The sequence below is a fragment of the Vanacampus margaritifer genome, chromosome 2 (assembly GCF_051991255.1).
Source record: "Vanacampus margaritifer isolate UIUO_Vmar chromosome 2, RoL_Vmar_1.0, whole genome shotgun sequence".
Lineage (NCBI taxonomy): Eukaryota > Metazoa > Chordata > Actinopteri > Syngnathiformes > Syngnathidae > Vanacampus > Vanacampus margaritifer.
This window is the reverse complement of record NC_135433.1, coordinates 39,545,084-39,555,601: the sequence shown is the minus strand read 5'-3', so window position 1 is coordinate 39,555,601 and position 10,518 is coordinate 39,545,084. Positions and strand designations below refer to the sequence as shown.

Sequence of the window (10,518 nt, the reverse complement as noted above, 5' to 3'; positions counted from 1 at the left end):
ATTTTTTTATGAAAACCTAGAAAAACATTTTTATTGTACATTTATAACAAGATATAAAAATGTGTGATAAATCGTGAGTCAACTATTGAAGTCATGTGATTAATTATGATTAAAAATTGTAATTGTCTTGACTAATTTTTTATATATTTTTTTAATTAGGGATGTCAGGTTTTCATACGCTTGTTAACAAAAGTGTGGTGAAAATGTTAAACTAATAGAAATAGTTCAAATGATTTTTTTACGTCTATAGCAGTGAATGGCAGATTTTTTTTTTGGGGGGGGGGGGGGGGTTATTGGTATTAATGTATTTAATTCCTTCACCCAATGAAAATCAGGGGGTGGGTTGCTGCCCTAATTTGAGTCCCTGCAGACCTGCATTTTTATTATTTTTTTTTACAGATTTTGACAGATTTTTTCCACATAAGAACAACATGGAAATTTTTGGTGGTGGTTATTTTATGTTTTGATTTGTTATAGTGGACGCCAGGATAGTATGGCTGTAATGTGTTGTAAACATTATGCAAATTAACTTGCGATTGTTATTGGTTAGCTAGGATCCAATCATGTACCAGAAATGTTGACATCATCCAAATGATTTGATTGGTTTAGACACGCAAACATGTCATGTCCACTGCGATCATCTATGGGTCTGAAGTTAATTCAACAAGCTAGTGAACTGTAACAACATACATTACTTAGTTGATTGGAACGTAATATTTTAATGATAAAATCACAGCACACCGAGCGCCATATTTAAATTGCGCGGATACCCTTCCGGTGATCTCAGTGCAGTCGTAGTGTAAGAAGTAAGTAAGTCGTTTAAATATGCGGAACATTTCTTAACTCCTACCACTCAATAACGTCACACTATGATCATACCAGTCCCCATTTTGGCTGCATGTAATCGTAGTTTACTGTTTATATTGCTATTTAGCTGCTGTTTTTCTTCTTCTTTCTAGCTAGAAAAAGTTTTAGGTTGTCAGAGGCAGCGCCGCTGTTATCTGTTTGAAGCTTTTAAGCTCGGTGTTGTGTCTTGATTATACAGTTAAACATTTTATTTACATAAGCGGGAGTAGCAGAGAGAGGAGTTGATATATTAGTGTTCAAAGTATTCACAAAAGAAATGTGTTCATTGCATCTCGTATTTTTGGTATTTTAATACTTAGGGCCTGGTTTATGTAAAAAAAAAAAAGTATACAATACTGTTTTATGTATTGTAGAGGTGTTGCTGTATCAAGATAACTTTCATTCAAAATGAGTAAAGGCTACAGGACCCTAAGATTGAGAGACTCACCCTTGATGAGCACTGAGCAGTACCCAGTGTTGGGATGGTTACTTTTAAAATTTAATCCATTACAGTTACAAGTTACCTGCTAAAAAAATGTAGAAAGTAACGTAATCCAAGTACCATAATATTAAAGTAACTCCAATATTGAGTATGCTCATGAAGACAAAATCAAAATAAATATCACCACAATATATATTCTATACAATGTGCCCCTGCTATTTGCGGGTGATAGGGACCCGGGCAGCTTTCAAATAATAAAAATCCTTGTGTAATTAAAAAGCATGTAGGCTAGTGATTGATTGATTGATTGATTCATTCATTCATTCATTGAAGGCCATATGCTGTTTTCGAACTGTCACTGAAAGCCTGACCACACCTCACAGTTAGATAGACAGACAGACAGACAGACAGACAGACAGACAGACAGACAGATAGATAGATAGATAGATAGATAGATAGATAGATAGATAGATAGATAGATAGATAGATAGATAGATAGATAGATAGATAGATAGATAGTCATCCAATGAGGATGACGATGTGTGACATCAACTGCAAAATGAACTTTTATCCCAGTCACAAGTTTAGCCGTTGAAGGAAAACAAATTAATTGTAATCGTTTGCGTGTTCAAATAATTCCAAGATGAGATTCTGGGGAAGAGAGTCCTTGCAAGGTTGATTTATTACAGAGATCTCTGGTCACACAATTGCATATCACCGAAGCAGTGTCATCCAATGTGTGTGTCTTCTTTTGCCCACACAGCCTCTTTATTCAAAACATGAGAAAACGCCTCTGTCAACCCGTGAGGTACAGAATGAGTTTGCATTTTCCCAGTAAACTAGATCGTCCTTGAACTTTTGAAAACCGGATTTTTGACGAACAGCAACTAGACTTCTTAGATAAACATAGAAACATTTTAACTTTCTCATGTCTGGGAAAACAGTAGAAAAGATAGCAAGAAAGTCAAAAGCATTACTCACATAGGTTATATCAGGTCAACATAATTACACCTTCATCAACACATCTATAATGAAATGTAAAACAGGTAAAATGTAAAATAAAACAATAAAAATGTTAATAATGTCAACACCGTGTATATGTTGTGTATGATGTTTAAATAGTGAATTGGTGGGAGGAAGATTTGTTTGCAAGGTGTAACTCACATTATGGTTGTAGGCTAGCGGTTTAGCTAGCGAGAAGCTACAGCGCGTAGCATGTCGATGGACTCTCAGCTCAAACTTTCGCTCCGAGTAAGTTCCAGTGAATACCGGTCGCCATTTCCTCCTCCCGTCCGTGAAGCTTTTTCAAACTGCCCGCGTGTGAAGGACAGGACTAGTCAGTTTGTACGTTCCCACCTCCCCGACATGTAGCAACGGTCCCACTCGCGTGCGCTCTCGCTCTCGCTCTCTCTCTCTCTCTCTCTCTCTCTCTCTCTCTCTCTCTCTCTCTCTCACCCTCTTTTGCACTCTCATCGTAGGAATTTTAATCCCCATTTTTAATAAATGTACCTGTAATCTGACTATATGTTTTTTTTTTCCTGTAACTGTAATGGAATACAATTTAAAAAAAATTGCAATCTGATAACGGAACGGGAATAGCTACATTCTTATCACTTCCCCTCCCAAACCAAGGATAAGCGCTATAGAAAATTGATGAGCAGAATTTTTACTGCGGTGTGATAAATTGAGTAAACTGTTGAAGGTATGTTGCTGCTTTCTAAGAGGTGATGAAAGTAAAGAAGAACTACAGCTTGGCGGCTTGTGCACCTGTTTTGGAAACGGGCCGTCACAAAGCTGAGCTTTGATCCGCGGGACCCACAAATAAATGCCTTTGTTCTTTCAAAGGAGCGAGACGCACGGACACTCCCAACACACACGGTGTGTGCGCATGCGTGTATTTGAGAGGAGACAAAAGGCGAGAGCGAGCAGCCTCAGATCAAGGGTACGTTTCTAAATGTCTTTGAGTGGGAGACCAAGGCTTCTACCCACAATGCTTTGCCTTACCTCTCACAGCCCACTCAGGTTTTCGGGAGCACCTCTTTGCCTCGTCTTCAGTCATCTAGAGCTATTCTCAGAAAGTCGGAAGATAACTTGGCGTGAACCTGCAGTCGGTGACTCTCTGATGTGATCTTGCACTTCTGCACGTTCGCGTTTTCTTTGGCGAAGTGTGCACGAATCGTGGTTGCGTGCCACCGCAGAATTCTAGCCACCCCCCCCTTCCTGCATCTCACCGGGGATAAAACGTGTCTTTTAAGTTGCAAACAGTTGTGTGTGTCTTACCATAGAGAAAGTAAGCCATGACCTCTCTCTCTCTCTCTCCCTCCCTCTCTCTCTCTCTCTCTCGCTCCCTCCTTCCCTCTCTCCCTTTCCTTCTCGCTCTCTCTCTCCCTCCCTACCGCTCTCCCTTTCCCTCTCGCTCTCTCTCTCTCGCTCTCTCTCTCCCTCCCTACCGCTCTCCCTTTCCCTCTCGCTCTCTCTCTCCTTCCCTCTCTCCCTCTCTCTCCCCCTCTCTCTCCCTCTCTCTCTACCTCTCTCTCTCTCCCTTTCCCTCTCTATCTCTCCCCTCTCTCTCTATCCCTCCCTCTCTATCCCCTCTCTCCCTCTCTACCTCTCTCTCTCTCCCTTTCCCTCTCTCTCTCCCTCCATCTCCCCCTCTCTCTCCATCTCTCTCTTCCTCTCCCCCCTCTCTCCCTCCCTCTCTCTCACTCTCCCTGTCTCTCTCTTTCTTCCTTTCTCTCTCTCTCCCTCCCTCTCTCTCTCTTCCTCCCTATCCCCCTCTCCCTCTCTCTCTCTCCCTTTCCCTCTCTCTCTCTCCCTCTCTCTCCCTCTCTCTCCCTCTCCCTCTCTCTCTCTCCCTCTCTCTCTCTTGATCTCTCTCCCTCTCCCCCTCTCCCTCTCTCTCTCTCACTTTCCCTCTCTCTCTCCCTCTCTCTCCGTCTCTCTCTCCCTCGCTCTCTCTCGCTCTGTCCATCTCTCTCTCCCGCTCTCTTTCCCTCTCTCTCACTCTCCCTGTCTCCCTCTCTCTCTCTTTCCCTCTTCCTTTCTCTTTCTCTCCCTCCCTCTATCCATCTCTCTCTCTCCCTCTCTCCCTCTCTCCCCCCTCTCTCTCTCTCCCTCGCTCACTCTCTCCCTCTCTCTCTCTCCCTCTCTCTCTCTTTCTCCCTCTCTCTCTCTCTCTCTCTCTCTCTCACGCACACATAAATAGTCCTCAAAAGTGCGTCAGTGTCTTACGGCACTGTTTATCTCTGGCGGGATGAAGAAAACAACGCCATCGATTTCTAATCCTAATCCCCCTCTACTGGCTCACTGCTATTGATCATCTATCCATCCATTAATGAGATGGAGGAAAAGAGAAGTGGAGGGCTGATGAAGGACAAACCCAACATGTGTTTTGTCTCCAGCCGAGCGTCCCCGTCACTCCCGCTCGCATCGCCACGCAAGACACACACAGGCGTGCACTTCTGATGAGGTTTCGCCAACACAGAAATATTGAACGTCCACGATATATGGATGAATGCGCCAAACGTACAGAGACGCGTTTATGTACATAGATCCACATAGAGAGGATTCCATTTTCAGGTCCAAACAACAGTGACGGTATGTTCTGTGATAATGAGCCATTTCCCCCTCGGTGGTGATTTCACACAATCTCGGGATCATTTTCTCAACAACCTGATCCTAAAACAACACCGCTGAAGCTGTGCAGATAGAAGGTAATTGCGAATAATAACGTGCGCTCGCCCTCAGTGGTCTGTGTCTCGCTGTGATTGCTTTAAGTTCACTTTGAACGCTTCGGGCACAAATTTAAGGATTCGGCGTGGTCAGCAGATGAGGAAAAGTATCTGCAGCGGTCAGTGATTAAGTCATTGTTAAGAATTCAGTCATGTTGTAAACTTGAAGTACAATTCTTCTCAAATGACGCTTCGAGATGTTCAACGCTACTCCCAGTTGAAGTTTACCGTCAAACTAAACAGAAAACAAACACAAAAGACATACGACTGCATGTTATGGATTCCAAACAAACACATACATTACCGCATTCACTGCCATTGACGGCTATAGACGTCAAAAATTCATTTGAACTACAGTGGTACCTTGGCTCACGAACTTAATTGGTTCCCACAGAGGAGTGAGCCGAAAAGTTTGTCTTCCAAACAAGTATTTCCCATAGGAAACCATTGAAATGAGAATAATCCGTTCCCAGGTCCCCATAAAACACAATTTTCTACTAAAAAAGCCTTAAAAATACACAAAATATACCTTATTTTATGTATAATAAATGTGCTATTGTATTGTAATTAAAGAAATACACTGTACTGTATAATAAAGTGTTTTTATTTGCAAAACTTGCAACTTGCCTTTGTGATGGTACAGTAGTTGAAGGCTTGATGGAATGGAGTGGGAGGAGGAGGGAGGGAGGGAGTTACTGTTTGGAAGGAGAGTCCTCCGGTGTGGCTTCTTTTCTTTGCTTCTTAGGAGACTCTTTATCCTTGTTGCTGACTAAAAACCTCTTAATTGACACCTGTTGCTTTCTGAGTTGTAAGGTCTTACGAAACTGAGGCATCACATTATCATTCATCATGTTGATGATTCTCATAGCCACAGTCTTTTCTGAATGGTACTGTTCGATAAAAGCCTGCACATCACTCCACTTAGTTAACATGGTCTTGATGCTCTCACTTGATGCTGCAGCCATCTCCTCCTCCTCGTCCTCACATGACAACTCCTGAATGGCTTCCTTCTGCTTGTCCTCTTGAAGGCGAATCAAATCCTCTGACACCCTTCGCCACACACGCACCCTTAATAGCTTCCTTGTTCTTAAGGATGGTAGCAATGGTAGACTTAGCGTACTGGTACTGGGACGCTAAGTCACACAAACGCGCACCTCGTTCGTGTTTGTCGATGATCTCCTTCTTCTGCTCGACCGTAATTTTCTTCAATGTCTTCTTAGGCTTAACACTAGCCTGTGGTGGGGTCTTTTTCGGTCCCATGGTAGCAAAAGTACACTCCAAAAGTACTCCAAAATGATCCAAAATGTCTACCGAACACAAATCACGTCCGCACTCAAACAAAGGGGGCGACGAACTGGGACGCCGTGAGCGTGCGTCAGCTTCTCGTGATTTCTCGTGTCGCGTGACTTGGTTCGTCCGCCGAAAACTAGTTCGTCAGCCGAGACAAAATGCTCGCGAATTTAATGTTCGTGAGGCGAAAAGTTCGTGAGCTGAAGCGTTCGTGAGCCGAGGTACCACTGTATTTCTATTAGTTTAACATTTTTTTCCACTTTTGTTAACAAGAGTATGAAAACGAAGGAAAAAAATTATTGTACATTTAGACCAGATATAAAAATTGTGATTAATCGCAAGTTAACTATTGAAGTCATGCGATTAAATACAATTAAAAAAATTATAATCGCCTGATGCCCCAATTTTTAATAATCTTTTTGAAAAAAAAAAATTTTTTTTATTTTTTATTTTTTAAAAATTGCAGAGAAATTCAAGGGTCATTAACATGCGTTAAGCTAAATTTAAAACTAAGCAAGTAAATAGTACCCTAAAGTTTTCTACTGTAAATAAAGTTTTCCAAAATTTCTTAATTTTATTGTATTTATTTTTTTTTAATAAAAAGTGTAGGGAGTTCCCAGTGTTAGCATCATTTTGTTATAAAGTGGAAATTTAAATAAATCCATAAAATTTGGGTTTTTCGTCAGGGTTCGTAAAAGGTTTTGAAAGATCTTCACAGACAGTAAAAAATTGTCTGAATATGTTTAAAATTTTGTGTTGTGACAAGCAAAAACTGTCTGTAACGATCTTACAAATCCTGATGAAAACCCTAATACAGCAAGCATTCACCGCTCATTGAGATACCAGCTTTATCGGCCGATAATCGGTCTATTACTAGTCTCTAATATGTAGCTGGCTCAGCCACATTTCACATCCTCACACTCACAGTAGGTAATTTGTAGGGGTGTGGCAAAAAATCGATTCTCATTAGAATCGTGATTCTCATTTAGTACGATTCAGAATCGATTTTAAATGTCCCAAAATCGATTTTATTAAAATTATTTTATATTGTCTTCTCTTTGTTTGTGTGTGCCTTTATTGGGAGCGCTGTTCATGTTGTACCCGATTTGGCCGATTTGTGGTTCCACGCGGTCTGATACACTGTTAAGTTGTAGCCACATTAGACAGTAGAAGGAAAAAGTCACAATCAAGTTATTCCAATAAAAGTTGTTGTTTTTTTGCAGCATGGAGCCGTTTTCAGTGATAAAAGTGCCGCGAGTAGAGCGCTAATTAGCATTACCCTGTCAGACTGGAGTAGATTATTACAATTCCTTGCACATCTATAGATTGAAGCAAAAATCATTGACAATTAAATCATTTTGAATCAAAAAACGTTCTTAATCGAAATTCAATTCTGAATCGAATCGCACACCCAAAAATCGGAATCGAATCGAACCGTGAGACATTCAAAAACCGTTCTTAACCAAAATTTGATTCTGAATTGAATCGCACAGCCAAAAATCGCAATCAAATCGAATCGTGAGACATTCAAAGATTCCCACCCCTAGTAATTTGGGTGGACCATGTCAATTACAACAACAAACAATCTCTTGTTCAAAAGCCACTTTTACAATCACCATTTGGAAGTTGTTGCCTTCAAGTCAAGTTATTGACTTGTTGTTTAAGTCCCACATTACATTCCACAAGCCACCGTTGGCCACTAGCCAAGGGGCGCGACACCAAAAATGAGATCATTGATTTCCTCCAAGGGGGTGTCTGATCCCTCTCAGTGCTAAGCTTCGGAACCCTGCAGGGCATCGCCCATCATCTCGTTTTTCGCACCTCCCCCTGAAAACCTCCCCGCTTACTTGACCTGTCACCTCACGAGGAACAAAAGCATTATTTGGATAGCGGACAATGCGCTCACTAACTTGTCCGGCTTTAAAATGAACATTTTGCAATTAGAATTGTACTGCGGAGAATTCCGTGGTCTTTCAGACTACAACTTTTTTTTTGTTGTTGTTGGTATTATTAGTATTCGTTTGCACATTTTAAGGCCGCTGTTTTTCTGTGATAAAACCTCTGTCGTCGAAGTTGGCAGGCAAAGCGCTGCATTAATGCAGGTAGAAGTTGTTGGAGGTCGAAATAGAGGTTGAATGAGAGTAAATATTGGATTTGCGTGGCCGAGAACATGACTCCAAATTAATGCTAATGTTGCTACTCTCCTACGGATGTGTAAACAGGCCAGATGCTTTGTTCACAACTGACAAGCACATGCGGCGATAATGTGTCAATGTTGTGTTTGCACATTTTTTTTCATGGCAAGCTGTAAGAGTGCATTACTTTGGATGAATGTTGTTGTGATTCATTGAATACGACATGTATTCCCGACGGTTGGTATTTACTAAAAAATGTTACATATGTTTCCTTTTAGGCAGTTGACAACACACTGGCTGCATATTTTGTCAGGTGTTTATTTTTTTTTGCATTTGAGTTGTAGTCATTCTAAAGTCAAATAGACTGATTGACTCGACTTTAACTCATTCACTCCCAGCCATTTACACTGAAGCAACCCCCTTCGCTCCCGCCTGGTTTACTGGATCTTGACTGTTTTTACAAAGCCCACAGAATATTGTGTTCTATTGCTATAAAACATGGAAGATTAGAGTCTCTTCTTTCATCTGGAAAAAAAGTCAAATTCGATCTGTTTCCATTTTGCAGCAATTAGCATTAAAATATAGCTAAGTTTCATCATTATTCATAAATCTGTTTAAAACTATGTGGAAAAGAGCTTTTTTTGCAACATGGCCCTGGTTGATCTCTTATACTCTGCTGCCACCTGCTGGCCGTTTTTGTAATAACTACCATTGCTTCAAACATCCTCTTCAGTTCAGAGGCTGCATCAAAACCTTCCATATGCTCTAGCATAAAAAAAAATCATTAAAAACTTAAAATAAATACATTTTTGGGAGCATGGTAATATTAAAATAGAACAGATTTATAGGTTTTTTGGAGCAAATGAGTTAACCAATCAGATACTCTTTCCGATTCCTTAGCCTCAGCAAAGAGAGCCAAATTTGACTAGCAAAACACACTAAATTACTTTTCAATGTTTTTGTCATGTATTAGATAAATATTCATTCTGAACTACTAATTCTTGTCACATAAGATAAGAAGCACCTTCTTTTTTTATTATCCCACAGTGGGGAAATTCACAGCGTTACCAGCGTTATCCCCATTTTTGTACTACTGACATAAAATGCACAGAAATACTACAGGCATCAATTGAGTAAATATTAAAAAGCAAATATTATTTGCATTATTATACAATTATTCAATATTTTTGTTGTTATTGACTGCTCAGTGGAAAATTGTTGGTGTTCCACAAGGCTCTATACTCAGTCCACAGTCCACACTCACTAAAGACTCCGTTGCAATACTGTGCTTTTCTTTTCTTGGTTCATTCCTTTCTTCCGTTGCTCCCAAAAACGTATTTACAGCAAATGAGTTAATCTTGTTATAGTCAACTACAAAAAATGTTCACAGTTTTATTTCCCCTGCCATAAACTCCTGTCCAAACAAAATCCACAGCATCATTTAAAATCTATGGCGTAAAACCGTCTTTGGTCCCAAGATGTCTTATCACCATTAGTCTGTATACACCACACAGTGTCCGTGCTAAAAGAGCTTGTGAGGGAACACCTGCTGTCGATGTTGGAGATCCCAAGCTGCCGTCTGCGCTGTTTGCTCACGGACTTGTGGGATTAATGTTAATCGCAGCGGTATTCCTTTCGCGATCCGCCAGCAAACAATCCACGCGATGTTGGAGGCCCCGTGTTGGCAACCCACATTGTTTAAAGATCTCCTCGCTGACGTGCACGTTGTGAACTTCATTTTAGGATCGCTCAAGTGATGCTGAAAAGGGGAAAAAAGGCTTAACTAAATCAGCTTGTTTACATTTTATTATTTTCTAGATTCAATGTGTAATAGAATGATTATGCGTGTTTGCACTAATTATACAAATATGACAAATTATACCTTATACAAATGTTACAGGAATATGATTAGACTATATTGTCCTTACCCTACAGCATACTCTGTAAAAAAACAAAAACAAAACGATCACATCAGACAGAGTCCACTATTTAGATACCCGCCTAAACCCGACAATCTTGACAATATTTAGTATGCAATCCACATATATACATGCCAAAACAAAGTTGCTGTAAA

The 10,518-nt window shown here is 40.5% G+C and overlaps 1 long non-coding RNA gene across 1 annotated transcript; it reads right to left on the bottom strand.

Moving 5' to 3' along the window:
- Nucleotides 1-1,944: 1,944 nt before the first annotated feature.
- Nucleotides 1,945-3,597, bottom strand: LOC144044436 (uncharacterized). Its single transcript, XR_013291270.1, has 2 exons — nt 3,293-3,597; nt 1,945-2,598 (listed from the first exon to the last, which is right to left on the bottom strand). It is a non-coding gene; the product is annotated as an uncharacterized LOC144044436 (long non-coding RNA).
- Nucleotides 3,598-10,518: the final 6,921 nt, after the last annotated feature.